The sequence below is a fragment of the Cyanistes caeruleus genome, chromosome 3 (genome assembly GCF_971803275.1).
Source record: "Cyanistes caeruleus chromosome 3, bCyaCae1.hap1.1, whole genome shotgun sequence".
NCBI classification, from domain to species: Eukaryota; Metazoa; Chordata; class Aves; order Passeriformes; family Paridae; genus Cyanistes; species Cyanistes caeruleus.
In genome coordinates, this window is record NC_141703.1 from 97,453,012 (window position 1) to 97,468,864 (window position 15,853).

Genomic DNA, 15,853 nt, shown 5'->3' on the forward strand with positions numbered 1-15,853 from the left:
AAGTGCGAGTCAAACACGAGGTGTTCAAAAATACTGAAGAACTTGTAAGACATCAGTTGTTGCATTTCATTTAAAAGCGAGGATAAATGCTCCGTTTTCCTATGTTTGCGGTAATACGTACAATTGACTATTTCAGCAAATGTTTCAAGGAGGTTTTTTTTTGGTTTTTTTTTTTTTCAGGGGTAGCTCTTTTTAGAACTTTTAATGTAGAGTTGTTTTAAAATTTTGAATCTATGCATACTTTGTTCTCAAACATATGTGTTGGTGAGGCATTAAAAAAAGGACTGTTAAATATATTCGGGGATCACACCTTTATGTACATTTATAGATGTGTATATATTTACAATGTTCTTAGAAGTCCCAGAGTTCAACAGAGGATGAAAGCCAGGGCAGAATCAAAATTCTGTGAGAAACTGAATTTCCATAGGTTTTATGTCTCATATGGATTTACTGCATTTATGGGGGTTTGCAACATTTATATTGACTTTATATTGGGTAGGTCTACCCCACAAACATCCCCCCTACTTCCTGAGCCTCTGTTCTCTTAAATTCTCCCCTAGCCCTCCCTAAGTGATTAATGGGTACCGATGCCTTGACTGCCGCATTTGTTTCCTCCAGATATTCATAAAGCACTCAGACATCCTCCAGCATTCAAGTTTAGTAAAAAAGCCTTGAGCTGTGGGAGCCATCAGACTCGAGAAACGATGGAGGGGGCTGGCACAAAGCTGCTGATCCTGCTCCTGCCAGACTGACTCAGATGATGTTCTCTGGAGGCCAGAAGAGATGAGCTGGAGCAAAGGGTAGCAGGGAAGACATGTCTGCGTCAGCCGTAGCTCATATCTGTGTTTGTGCCCTGCGTGCCAGCACGCTGATAGCCACAGACACTGGGGTCCCCTCTGCGGGGAGCTGTGCAGCATTTTCTGTAAGAAAACCAGGGATGCTTTCCGGCTGCAAAGAGGAGAAGGCTACAGCTGCAGCACGCACTTGTCCCTGTTGCTAAGGTAACACATATCACACCCACGCTGGCCTAGAAGCAAAACAGCGCGCATGGGAAATTTCGTAGGGCCAGGAGCCTCGCGTGGGAGAGCACTGCTTTTTCAGGTGCTGCTGCCTCCCATACTACTGAGCCGGGTCTCACAAATCCCTCAAAGATAACTCTTCGCATGCAGTTTCCCTGATTGTGTTGGAGGTTGCTATGCCATCCAGCTAGGTGTACACCTGAAATACTTTGTCTTGTAATGCTCTGCCTTCTGCTGCCAAGAAATGTCTGCAATGACTCTGCTTGCTGATGGTTTTGGGCAGCAGGACTGTGCAGCACAAGGCAGTTCAGATGCCCGCTGAAACAAAGGTTGGGCAGCTCTGCTTTACATTCTGAACCAGGAACACAGAGCAGCCCCTGCTGTAATAAAAGAGCTGCATGCTTTTAACCACTTTCCAACATCGCTCTTGTTTTGCCCAGCAGTGCATGCTGTAGGTCACACAGAAACACATCTCAGCAGCTGTGAAAAGCACATCCCCAATGCCAATTTGTGTTTAAGTCCAAGTGCTCCAAAAATAAGAGGTGATATATTTTGAAAACTGCTTGAGTCTCTCATTTATGACTTCCAAGGCACACTTCTGGTCTTTAAATTAAGCAATTTATTTTATTACCACTACTAGGAACAGATCTGCCATTTTATACTGGTTTACAGCTCTTTGGAGTGCCATTGATCCCTCTCTGGGGTCAGCAAGCTGTAACAGGCACGAGTCACATCCTAAAGCCTAAAAATGTACAGGAGGCAGTGACTGCTGTGGCTGGCAGGAAGCTGCTGAAGAGTGACATAAAAGCCTGAGTGCCTAAAGCAAAGAGTGTCAGTAGCTGTGATTTGTCAAACTGACTGTGAGAGCTGTCTCCCTTGGCAAGAAATGCAGTGGCCAGGCCTTCATCTGTGTTCCTGGACTCACTCACCACAGGTACCCTACCCAAACACAGAAACCACGCACACCCAGAGCTCACAAGGCAGCAACATGATGGGTAATACCTTGTTCTCCCTCAGGCACCAAAAGGATTCACAGAGGAGCATTTTATCCTTTTCGCTTCTGATCTGGAAACCTAAGGATGCCGAGGTTAAATGAACTGACTAAGGTTGCATAATTAGCCAGTGGCAGAGCTGAGAATAGACACCATCTCCATTTTTCCAGGCCTAACATCTAACTCTCAGGCCCTTCTTGGGGGCATAGGCAGGCTAGCAAAACTGTATATCACAGCTGTATAGAATATGACATTTTTAGAACAGGCTCAATCCTGAATTTACTACAGCTCTAATAAAATAAAAACAAACCAAAACCAAACAAAACCACAGGAAAAGATTTGAAAAAAAGGAAAAGCAACAATATTTTCTTTTTACAGTGCTCCTGCATGGGTAAGAAGGTAAAAATGGAATTCAAGTGACATTTATAAATATTAATGGACTTCTAAGCACTAGCACATTAAACAAGTTCCCAAGGGTCAAAGCCTGAATTAACTTTGACTAATGGTTGCTGAAGACCTAGGCAAAAATAAAGCAATGCTGTGAAGAAATGTTAATCTTTCACAGATGTTTGGTAGGGCTAAAATGCAGTCATTTGTCCTCCATTTCAAAACAAACTATTTTAGGGAAACAGTGCTTCTTTCATGCTCCCAACCCTCCCCTTCTTTGCTTACTCTCTTTCTACTCTTGCGTATTTGAATGCATTTTTTTGCAATTTCCTTTCTTCAACTGCTGCTGTAGATGCTGGGATTTATCAGGCAACTTAATAACCTTAGTTGAATTAGTGGGGGAATGTGGAAGACAAGAAATCCTGTTCACTCTTGTTCAACAGAAAGCACTCTGGGAAAGGTTCAGTTAACAGTGAAACAAGGGGGTGTGAAACTCCAGCCTGGGAAACTCTCCTGCCTGAGGGCTTCTGAACGCAGATTTGTGTTCCAGGTCACTGAACCCCTGCTGCAGACTGCAGCTGAGACAGATGGGCAGAGCAACCTAGGGGTTACCTGCAGCTGCCCTCCACTTACATAAGGCCTGGACAACTGGATCAGGTTATTGACAAGCCAAGAGGAATTACATGTCACGGTAGCTAGGCAGTGAAGATGGTGATCTGCTTTCACTTTAGGCAATTTGCTCCTTCCAAGAACATCCTGGAATGGTGAAACAGTATGTACATTTCAAGGAAAGGTTCAGCTAAGCTGCTTGGTTCTCAAGGGTTCTAGAAACCTCTCATTTCATGCAAGATTCACTCGAGAGAGGGTCATTTTTTCTAAAATATTTAGGGAGAAATGTTCATAGCTTTGAAGCTGTTTAAAGACATGACTTCCGATGCAGTGCAAGTCAGAGTCCCCTTTGATGTCAGAGAGAATTAGGCTCTACCTGTCCTCAAATATCTGGCTCAGTCACCTAAATGCATTTACAAAGCTGGCCTTAGCAGCTTTCATTAGTGGCTGGCAGGTCTCTGAGCACAAAGAACACACTGTCCCCCACACTACGAGTCTTTGTTAGCAGTGCACCCATTATGTTCAATTAGTCGCAGCATGGAGCATATGCTGACCGTGCCTTGCACTTTGCCTGTCTGTCCTGCCTGGGGGCATCTACCAGCCCAGCCCAGCCACCACCCAGGTTCTGCAGCCTGCAAGTACAGGCCCAGGGCAACACAGTGCCACTGCCTGCATCAACACAAGATCCCTGAATCTCAGCTGGCAGAAAGAAGGGCTGTGCCTGTTCCACTTCTGCACTGCAGCAGCCACAGCCAGTGATGGCCCCTAGGAAATCACACCCATGGACAAGAACAGTATGTTTTGTGAGATGTCTGCAGAGACACCCGTGCCCACTGACTCTCCAGTGCTGCAGACTGGTTGGCTGCCTGCCTTCAGCCAGGATGGGCTGAGGATTAGCTGAGGCCTCACAGACTTCCTCAACATGGCACACACTCAGTGTGGTCTTGTGCTTTGTAGTCTCCCTCCTCCTCCTCCTTAGCCCCAACCCAGTCTGCTGCTGTCTTTCATGAGATCCATAGAAATATAATTATCATGGAGATGTCTGCCTCTGGCAGTATTTTTTTTCTTTGGAAATAATTATAATTGGCTGTGGCAGTTAAAAACTTATCGGTGTAGACAGATGACAGACAGTACAATCACGTAAGCTTCCCTCTGAGAAAATAAAGCTAAAACTCATTTATCATCCTGGATGGAAACAAAAGGTCTTCCTTTGAAGAGTCAGGCTGTGAAAACACAAAGAGAAGACTGTTATGCCCATGGATTAAATCTGTGGTACGTAACCAAGTACAAGCAGTCCATTTGCAGCATGATGATACTGTAGTAATTATCACTGCTTTCATCTGAGAAATACCTAGATGGGAACATATCAGCCCACTCAGAAGCAGAAACTGAGGTCCCAAGAGGATAATTAAGCCACAACTACCTGAAGAGTGACTGTACCACAAACACAGAAAAAGTAAGTATATGCACATAGTGTCTATAAGGGCTACTTGCATGGGGATCCACTACTGGACATGATCACTTATTTCTGGAGTAAGTCATTAACTGCCCTCTCCCAGAGACCAGAAAATTTTGATTCCTAGGTATATCTCCAAAGCACAATCTCCTGGGACCATCTTTCCTGTGGCAGCTCACATGCCATCCCAGGAGGAGTTCATGCTGTCCTCACTCAGCTTCCTAGCAGAGCCCAGGCAAGGACTGTGCAGTCCTTAGAATCACAGACCCATAAGATCATCTTAAAGATCATCTAGTGCCAAATCCCACCACCCCCCTGCCACATACAGTGACAGCTTCCACTAGACCATGGTGCTCAAAATCCCATCCAACCTCGTTTTCAACACTTCCAGGGATGGCACATCCGTAACTTCTCTGGGCAGCCTGTTCCAGTGTCTCACCATCCTCACAGTTAATGTCTTCCTAACATCTAATGTAAATCTCTCAGTTTAAAGCCGTTCCTCCTTGTCCTATCACTATCTGCCCTTGTCAGTAGTCCCTCTCCAATTCTCTTGCAGGTCCCTTTAGGTACTGGGAGGCTGCTCTAAGGGCTCCCTGAAGCCTTCTTTTCTCTAGGCTGGGCAACCCCAACACTCTCAGCCTTGTCCTCCCTCTATCTTGGTTCAGCAACTTTCAGTCTCCAACTGGGCAGAATAATCCAGCCACCCTACACAAAGTCTTTTTTTGGTAGTAATTTTTTGCAAATTATTTTAACATCTGGCCCTTCTTTGGCCTGAATGGTTTCTAATGGCATGCAGGTAAGCAGTCCTTTATTTTCTTCTCCATGCATCCAAATTCAGGTTGGGTGCAATTGGGGAGGTAAGTGGGAGGGCTTCTCTCAGTGCTAATTTAAAACAATCCGTAAGAATTCCTGAGATGTTTTTAAGCAAATGAAATCTGGGTGAGGAGAATGGCTATCGTGTGGAAGCTGCTGACTACTCAGTACATATGAACAGATGATAGACTCAAATTCCACAAGACATGCTTGGATCTAATGGTATTTGCAGAGACACAAAGAAAAATACTGTTAGCATGCAACCAGTTGTTGTATGGGAGAGGGATGAGAAGGGAATAGAGAGAAGGGAGGATGGGAGAGATAAGGACAGAGAAATACCAGAAACAGAACTGCACAAAATGTTTTCTCTAAGTTTAGTTCTCAGGATTACAGACAGTCCACCAATAAATTCACTAATTGATATGCCTCATGTGCAGCCACATTAATGTCACAACTATGCCACTTGGCCAAGTGCTTGATTTCACAGACAAACTCTTCCACTTTGGATGAGACTGTGGATGGTTTCTACTTTTTTTTTTTTAAATAGTCTTCTTGGCTTCCAACAGCTTTGCCTGGTTAAATTTCCCCTACTAGCTAAAAAAAGAAATTAGACTGATCTCTTTTGGCAGCTGTGAAATGGTTGCATATTGTGTATGCTTTCTTGATAAGCTTGCATGAAATGGAATTGGTTTTCTTTTGAAGGATACACCCCTTTCAGCACAATGTCCCCACAAGATTAGCAAGTGTTTAATTTTTTTAGTGACTTTTTATTTGCATGTTATGTCATGTATGCTACTTCTGTAGAGCATTGAGTGGCACATGAAGCTGTTTGAACAGGGAGACTGAACTGACTGAGGAGTTCCCCAGTGAGTGTGCAACATGATTTGTGATGATGTGTAGCTTGCTAGCCAAAAAGCTTCAGTCGATGGCAAGAACTCTGTGAGATTTGGGCCAAATTCAGGTGCTGTAGAAAATATGAACTGGCTGTGCTGGGTCTGCCCTAAAAGCAGTTTGGCCCCATGTTCTGTAGGGACAGCACCTAGATATGAGTGCCTGGGGACAAGGGAGAACTTATGCAATAGTCTTTACTTTCTTAGGTCCCCAGCCTCCGGTCTGTTTTAGCTCAGACTCCCTGAACTCCTGCTGTCTGCATACAGTAGAGCCCACAATGGAGAGAGAGAGAAGAGGTGCAACTTGCACTGAAGACAATAGATATTACACTGAAAAGCACCGTGGGTGAATGTGATTGCTCTGACTTCTTGTATGGTTATGTGCGTGAGCCTTAGCCTGTGCTTCAGTGCAATGCTATTATTAAGAATAAAATCAATGAATGACAATGGAGATGTTCCAAGACAACAGCAAAAAAGCCAAAATGAGTATAAAAGGGTAATACTATTATGCAAGATCTTTATTATATCTCATAATATGAGATAAAGTGTCTGGCATTATTATTATAGTAGTATGAGATAAAGAGGCTGGCATTCTGCCATTCTTTTCCCCAATATTTAATTTAGCCATGAAGGTCTTTCAAAATTACATTCATGAGAATTCAGAGGGGAGTGACCAGCAAGAAATCTATTCTGTCTTGAAAGTAAAAGCTTTTGCAAGGTGGAGGTAGGATCATTTAATTGTTTCTCTGACAGAACCTCTCAAGAATAAATTCAAATGTAAGAAAAATTAAGTACTGGAATAATTAGCAGAGTATTTCAGTTTTAGTTATTATGTACTGTTTGCCTGCCTGCATGGTGGAACTTTTCAGTACTGGTAGGACCCAATAATGGCTGATGGAGAATCACAGGCTGGCATTGCAGGCAGCAGCTAGACCACCAGTGCAAGCTGGTTGCACATTGCCAACAGAAAATTCCCCAATGCCCTCCTTTCCTCTGTTTCCCATTCTTTGTCTTCTCAAGGGGCTGCTGAATTGACTGCATGGGATGGGTGGGCAGAGGGGGCTCCTACCAAATTAGTTTTCAGCCCGATCTGTGAGCTGTTCCTGCTAATCACACTGCTGTGCATTGGCAATTCCTGCAGGGAAGTGACAGAAACATGCAGATCAGGAAACAAAATGGGCAGCTTCTCATTAGCTCAGCTTATCCCAGCAGGAAATCTGATGTGCCAGGGCCATGTTTCCTTTTTCCCTCTGTAACTGTCCGGCAGAGCACTCCATCTCTGGACAGGCTTCATCCCAATGCCTGCCTGTACAGCTGAGCAGCTCTAAAGAGCTGGGACTGCCACGGCTTTCAGGGCCTGTGTAGGCAAGACTACAAGGCACTGCCATCTCCAGCTTGGTGGACTGTGGATTCCTGTGGGGCCAGGAGTCTTCCCAGGCAGACTGGCCCAGGCCCAGGACACACAGACATATGGTTGCTCTATGGCTCTGGGGCAGGATGCCAGGGACAGGCAGAGCTCCAGCTGAACCCTAGCTAGAACTCTGCTACTGCATTGTGGCCTCCTCATGTGGACATTTTTCCACCTGAATTTAGTTACACATGAGTATTGTCAACCAACTTGTCATCACAAGTCTTCAGTTTGGAGTAGGGACAAAGAAGAAACAAGGATGAAATTAATTTTCCGAGTTACATGGAGCAACTTTAAATTTAGCTTATGGCTCTCCTCATGAAGCAGGTCTCCAACAGATGCTCTTTTCAACTAAGTTTAATTTAACTATAACTACCTTTAAACCTGCCTGAAGTGATAATTGTAGGTTCTGCCTTTTGACACCAGATTTGAACTAGCAAACAGGAAAATAAGGGAAGTGTTCAGCACGAACTCTGCTGGAGGTGTTACTGGTCAACTGAAAAAAACTGTAAAACAGCTCTAGTTTTGTTTGAAATTTCCCTATTACTTGTGAAAATTATACCAAACATGCAACATTAAATAATTAAATCCTGTTTATCTACCAATTAGCAGCAGTTAAATGCAGCTCATCTCCATAGAGAAAAAAAAAAAAAAAAAGCAAGAGGGAAAACAGTGCCCTGGAAAGGGTTACTTTAAGAATTTTTTCCCCTCTTCTCCTCAAAGCTGTAGCCAAACAAGGCTTGTAGTTGTTACAGGGCAGGGCCTTGCTTGTACTACTGCAAGAGTTTACACCATGCTTAACTGTTTCATTGTGGCTGCAGCAAATAATGCAGTATCTCCCTGCAGAACAGTGGGAAGTGCTCCAGCTATTCAGAGACCAGAACTGGAAGAGCTGCTAACAAAGGAGGTTTATGTGGAAACCAACACTATTCCCGCATACTCAGCTCACTGGTTTCTGTCTTCCTCCTCCTCCCCCCTTCCTCTTCTTCCGTTTAGAATTTCCTTTGCTTGTGTATGTTTCTGAAGTGGCTTAGACTCTTGTCCTCACCTAACCTTTTACCTCCCCCCTGTTTTTTCTCTTCTCCTTATTTCTTCTTGTAGCTTTTGGACACTAAAGGTAGCTGTGGTAAACAAGTTTGTTTGGGGTGTTTGTGTGCGTGCATAGGCTGGTGGGAATGTCCCGTGACTTATGTAAGCTTACATTAAGGCTGTAGAGAACTTCCATTTCTTATCAGTCTGTCCTCCTCACCCCCAATACTTTTTACCTCTTTCAATGAGCTGCACCTTTTTCTTTGCTTTTCTCTCACTTTTCACTCTCATAGCAAATATGGTCATTCCAGTGCTATCTTCTTCCTTGCTGGCTTTTCTCTGCTAATGCAGAAATCCCTTCTGCCCTTCTGCATGACAGAAACATGCTCTTCCACCTACTGACGACTTTTCCTATGTAGCAGCCTTACCACTTCCTTTAGGGATTGTTTCTCTGCATGGGCATGTCCAATCGTTTCTTTGTGTTCCCCAGCTTTTGTCTTCCAAGTCTGTAATCCATAGGAATGGTCACTACTACCATGTCTTTAACTTTGCCCTTCTTCACTCTGCATGCTGGTACTGTTGCAGATACCTGTAGGGTCTTAGTTCCATTTTCAGCTCTCTTCAAGGCAGAGGGTATATGGTCTTCAAGTCAGGCTGAAGCACCTGAAAGCACACCACTGAAAGCAACACCTTTCTTTGCCTGAAACAACTTTTTGTAGAAGTCTAGAGTCACCTCCTTCTGATAAAGCGACATGTATGCCTGGGAATATTTCTGGATAAGAGCAAGGTGTGGCTCAGTGATATAACTGCCTTGGCTGGTCATGTGTAAGGAACTAGGAGCAGCAGGAAAGCTTAAACACTGTGGTTTCCTGCATGTCCTGGTAAGTGTAATGCAAAACAGTCACTCAAAATAGCAACTGTCACTTGAAAAATATGACTCATTTTGACACTCTTGGATGTTTTAACTGTATACCATTTGTAGGGCTCTAATGACTCAGTGTGAAGATTTGCCTGAAAAGCTTGTGAAAGGCAGGTCAGTGCTAGAATTAACCTGAGTCCACAGCAGCTCTTCTAGGGAGATGGCCCTCAGTGAAAGGGGCCCCTGAGCACTGGCAGCTGTATTCCAACATAGGGTGAAAAGCACCAAGAAGAGACTTCAGTACTAACCTGACCAGCCACTGAAAACAGATGCCTTTTTGTCTGGCTTTTGTTTTGAAATGGCCAATAAGAACAGATCAGCACTGGCACCATTGTCTATAATAAATGTGTCCTCACGCAGTGGAAGACTGTGGTGTGTTGTAAACAATCACAGCACTGAGTAAAGTATAATCGATCACACAAGTGCCACAAAGGATACATTTGCCAAAGCATGGTTTAAAGATTGGGATCTGTATAATAGAGCTGGCACACTTAAGACATGGTGAAAAGGAGCTACCAGCATTTTCTGGGATGAAATATAGGATGGATTGTCATAAAAAACCTTAATAACCCTTTACTGTTACTGTATTTTCTGCATCACAGTAAAGCTTTATCTGCTGCTTGTCAGAAGGTCCCTCACACTGATAAACTGGCATTTTGTATTCCGAGTCCCTAAAAAATAACTGACATGTTTAATCTCAAATGCAGACTTTGTTAATGTTGAGCACTGAAAGATCTTCCTGTATGCCGTGGGTCTTTCTCGTTGCTATATTCTTCAAGCCTTATGTTGGGGGTCACTCTGCTAATATCAGGAATGGCAAATTTAGGTGTTTAGAGACACAGTATGTTGGCACAGGATAAAAATCTGGGTCCTGCAGGGAATATTACAGCTTTCTAGAAGATACATTGTCTGGCCATACCTTCTTCCATTTCTTCTATTCTTCCACCACTGAACAGAACAACTGTTCTTCATAAATGAAAGCTTTGCTCGTCCTCTCCAAACTTTATGCTGGTAAAGGTCAAGTTAAACTGCTTTGAAACTCTGAATATCAATACAACTCTTTGTGGTGCAGATAAAAAGGATTTTTTTCTCAGATCAGGTGGTTTTGAAAGGCGTAACATAAAAATGTCTGTCCACCAGACAGATATAAATGATCCAGGCTAAATTCTGAGGCTTCAGGCATATAGGTTATTGCATATAGAAAAGAGAGAGGCGGTGAAGATCTGAAAAAACATAGGTGAGGTAGGAAAGCCCATCCTTACTCAGAATGTCTAGCCTGACCCCAAAAACTAGTCAAAAGATCAATTCAAGAAGAATACTTGAATTTGCAAACAGGTTCTGTGTTTTACTTTCTGCTGTTTGATTCATTCTGGGCACAAAAGTTACCGCTTGGCTTCTTCATCACTTCTCCTCCCCCTGATTAGAGTAATCAATGGGACGCTGAGTTTTGATTAGCTGCTTTTAGCAGAAGGATGACAAGCACCATGGTGTTCACCTCCCCTCTGTATGTACCTGTACTAGCAAATTCAGTCTTCTACAGTCTCCTACAGGAGACAAGCACTGTAGAAGCTGCGGTTTCTCTGACAGGAAGTGGGACCAGCTTCCTGCTTCTTATGTCCTGACACCCACACTGGATTGGTGTCAGCAGAGGCTGCTCACAGGTGGCACTCCACAGAGACACACCGAGTCAGTTCTGCCCAGCTTAGCAGATGCTCAGACTGACCACATCCGTTACATTCAGGTCACGTTGTCAAACTTCCAATTACTTGGAGGGAAACATCATTACAGCGGACTGCACTGTGTACTTCAGAGAGATGAAGATCAACTACAAGCAACAAATGGAATATAACTAAGCAAAGGTATGTTTTGTACATTTAAGCCAAGACAGTATGGAAGTGCTTTTTAAAGGAAGCTCTTTCATTCCACCCATATGAATTTGTTACCTGTATATCAATCCTGTTCACAATGGAGAGAAAATGGAACTGGCTTGCAGTTGTTTATTTTCTCTAACACAGTCACCTGCAACTCCTTTGTTTGAAAAGAGTTCTCACAAACCCAAACATACTAACAGGTACGTCCTTATTCAAACAAAACTCAGCATACTAGACTACTTAGAGAAAAAAACCCTCCAAACCTGCCACACGTAGAGTATACTCTTCTATCCCGAGAAAAGTCTTCTCTGAACAGAGTTTTTTATTCTTTGTTGTCAATATTATATAGTTGAAGATGATGAAAATATTCCAGAATGTTTTACTGGAGTTTACAGGCACTCTACAGAAGGCTGTAATGAAATGGCTGCTGGACACGTTAGTACAACATTAATGAGTGACACTTTTAAGATCACAGTTTTCACTGTTTTTACTGTTGTTAGACAGCATTTGATAAACTCGGCAGAAATCCTTCCTGCCATCCTGCCAGATCACCAGGAACTTGCGCACCTCCTGTAACAGAGGAAACAATGTTCAACAGATGCTGTCAAACCTTTTGAAACCTGCATCCATTTTTTGGCACTAGTTTCCAGGAAAATTTCACAAACAGCCTGTCCCTATTGGTCTGACTACTGGCTTGTATTCTTTCCCAAATGGATTCTTTGAAAGAAGGCAAAGTGCTCATGGACAAGCCATGCTCTAGACGGATAGGGACAACTCTAAAACTTTACAAGAACACTGCTACCAAGATACAACAAGAAACTTCTGCCCGAAAACTAGAGGATGGATGGGAAACTTTTTTGTCCAGGGGATGCCTACACTCTACAGTTTAATTCTTTGTGTTATTATTGAATAACATTAAGGTGTCATTGGAAGTATTGTCATTCTTTGAAAACCACAGAAACAGGAAAATATTTTTGAATGAACAATTTGAGTTGGTGTGTTACCAAGAGGAATATTATTAGAAATAATTATTCTGTCCTTCTGGCCTCAAAATATTTGCCTTTGTTGATTTTTACAACAGGATGCATGTGACACCTCAGCCACTTCTCGATGGAGTACCAGAATACCGCTGAACCTAACTACTAAGACCAGGAAAGAAAAAGAACAGAGTAAAGCTAGGCAGTAAGTGAAAGACTAGCATTATTCAAATTATTACTTACTCTCAGTAAAAAGCTCTCAACCCTGCTCATTCCACTGTTGCGTGGGAATAATTGTGAAATGGTAGGGCTGTTACTAGGAGGCTGAAAGACATTTCCAGCAACACCAAGCCCCGGAGCAATAGCTGAGTATTAGCTAATACATGAGAAAGCCCTGGTAGTGGCATTTACTGAATGAAAAAATACATCGAAAGGAGGAAATGGCAGATGAAAATAACCTTTACTGTCTCCAAGCCTTCTGTGGAAAGTCCCCACCTATGAGCTGTATTCATGCAGAAAAGCCAGTGCTCATACCCTCTGTTTACTTTAACCTCATGGGGACTGATTAACTTTTCCTGAGCCGTATTTCACGCCTTTGCCAGGTATCACCCAACCATTTCCTAAGACATGAATCCATCCACAAGCAAATGGAAAGCAGTGAGACTGCAGGAAGTAGGCCAGGGTTTTCACAGGCATGTTGTTCTGCCGCTGGTTCCAGCCCCGGGAGAGGCCAGTGTGCGCGCAGGCCCGTGCGCATGCACGTGCAGCTGCCCTGTGGGGGTACACTGCAGCATTGACATCCCCGCGCGGGCACGCGGCCAGCGTGGCAGCACAGCATCAACCGACTCCTTCTTTTTCTAATTAACATTTGTCAAACTTGGAGAGAAGCCCAGGATGCAAAATTTGGATGTAAAATTCAAAGAGCACAGAAGCTGGAAATGTTCACATACAGGCTCTTCATTTATGCTTAGGTTTTTTTTATAGGTCATGCACAGATGACTTACTTGCTCTTACTGTAACTTACAATTAGCAATACAGTGATTTTTTTGTATGTCTTAGTGCACAGTAGAACTCCAAAATAAAGCAGCAAAGCTTACTAGTAGGTGGACATAAAGGTTTCCCCTTTTAAGAAAAAATTTTCTCTGAGCTTCTTCTTTTGAGTGGGTGAAGAGGGGAAGGCCTTTAACGCCATCAGCAGACAGGAGTGAGAATATTTTGACCAGATCTGGAAGTTGTTTATAATAGTCATTTCTTAAACTCATGTGAACTCATTCAGCTTTCTGCACAGCACCCAGCAATGCAAGTTCAAATGATTAATGTGTCTCAGTGCTGAAACAATAAATTCTCAGTATATGATTGAAAGCTAGTTTCAAACTCTTGCGATTTCAGGGTTCAGTCACCAACTCTATAGAAGGTTCTCTGTGAGAGAAATTGATTAAAAGGTAAAAAACCAGCTTTTTGCACTTTTTATCAGCCCAGCAATTCATGCTATCTGCTGACATTAGAGGAGATTGGGCAGTGGGGTATTATATTTATTAAAGTAAAAAGGTAGTGCATATAGTCACTCTCAGATATCCTAAATGGCCTATAAACAGCACCTCTAATAGAGTACCTAGCACTAAGGCTAGTGCCAGTTCCCAGCAGGACACTTATATCCTAGCCTCGACAAAAGACAGGGAAATAAGACATTGGGCCATTTTCAGAGGTATTTCAGAGCTGAATAAACCCTAAGAAGTAATATACTACAAGTGTTCCTTTCCTGGAGCTTTGAAGAGTACATGCAAGAGACTGAGCTGGCTACTGATGAGCCTTCCTCAACAACATGTTTCCAAGAGCCAAGTGTCAGCTCACACCAGGGCCACATACAAGACTGAACTATTGCAGTCCTCATGGCAAGGACAAAACCCATGGCTTCTCTAACCAAAGTGAACAAATGAGGCTCCTTCTTTCTCTCTCTGCACAATTTCTGGGCTTGTCTACAGCCAGCTTCTACTAGGTTTCTAGGTAAAAACTGACAGTGACACTTTGCCTCCATGCTGGTGTTCCAGAGAAGTGAAAATGTTGAGACCTTGGAAGAGAACAGCTGTATACAGAAGTTAATTCTTGTGAATAGTCCTTCTTTCATAAATTCTCTCCAGAAGAAGATAACCTCTTGTATAGATGTGCATCCTACTAACTTAGGGATATCTTTGTTTTGTTGGTCTTATGTTCTGACACCGCATTAGATAATGAGCAGTGCAGGAAGTAATGTGAACCAAGTGATTTAATTTTAATGTGGCTTCTACTTCTCACACTGATTGTGCAGAGGAATAATTACACAGATCGTTGCTTCTCTAGAAGGGCCTTTCAGGCTGCTTGTGACAGGCCTCACTGCTCTCCTCTGCTTTTAAAGAAGATGGTGTGGCCACTTGCCGGAGCAGTAAGGCTGCTTTCAAAGCAGCCTTTTACTGTCTCAAGGGGCAAATGCCACTCTTTGCTGGATGACAATTAAAGGCTGTGTATCACTCCTGAGATAACAACAGAAGAGTTCTACTTAAATAAAGGCAGTTTCAGACAGTATGGTAAAAATAATGTAGATCAATTCTAGATAATTAGCACACTATTTTAGAATTACTTTGGCACAAAGGAGGCTTTTCTTCCGGAGATTTTTGTCACATTAGAGGGTTTTGCCTATGCTTGTCTTAAGAGATTCACTTCTAATAGAATAAGAAGCTCAGTTCATATGGAAAGGTTTTTGATTAATCATGTTTGTTATATTACCATGAAGGAGGAGTTTTTTTGAAGAAAATATTTACATAAACAGCATTTATACAACACAACATTGCAATCCAAAAGCGTCAGTGAGCTGCTTTGCAGGCAATGCAAAAGCGAGTTGCTTTATCTTAAGCTGAAGTAAAGCCACTGTTAAAGTAAATATGCAGAAGCAACAGCACCTAACAAAGGGAACATGAATAATAACTTTTCTAATTTCAGCTGAATGTGGGAGGATATAGGTAGGCAGCAAAAGGAGCTGGAAACCAATTTCCAATGTGATTCATAGCGACTTTCAGCAGTGACTTGCACAGGTAAATTTTAATAGTCGACACTTACAGATAGCTTTTCACTTATTAAAATCCAGTAGGTTTAGGGCTTTTTCTTTTTGTCAAATGGAATACTGAAGCACAACAAACTTACACTGGCTCATAACATTGACTGTCAAGCATCTTGACTTTCAGACACAGAAGTGATCCACTGATTCTGTGAAATACTGCTCACGTTTAAGTGAGAGAAATTATTTGTCAGGGGAATGGAATAGCCTGCAGAAGTTAGGTGAGGATTTTAATGCCACTGGCATTGTACTAATATCATTCACAGCTCACGAGCAACCAGAACCAAAAGGATGTACTAGTACTTTAATAAGGTTATTTCTTTGCTCCATACTCCTTCATTACCACTAACATCTAGAATCACTCCCTACCCACACATTTACTAAGACAAAGCAAG

At 42.8% G+C, this 15,853-nt stretch overlaps 1 long non-coding RNA gene across 4 annotated transcripts in view; it reads left to right on the top strand.

Moving 5' to 3' along the window:
- The window catches only part of LOC111940372 (uncharacterized), a 28,928-nt gene that overhangs the window by 593 nt on the left and 12,482 nt on the right, over positions 1–15,853 (top strand). For all 4 annotated transcript variants that reach the window (XR_002869487.2, XR_015285086.1, XR_015285085.1 and 1 more), the window contains exons 2-4: positions 619–4,463; positions 11,264–11,381; positions 12,475–12,575. This is a non-coding gene — a long non-coding RNA (uncharacterized LOC111940372). The remainder of the gene's footprint in view (positions 1–618; positions 4,464–11,263; positions 11,382–12,474; positions 12,576–15,853) is intronic.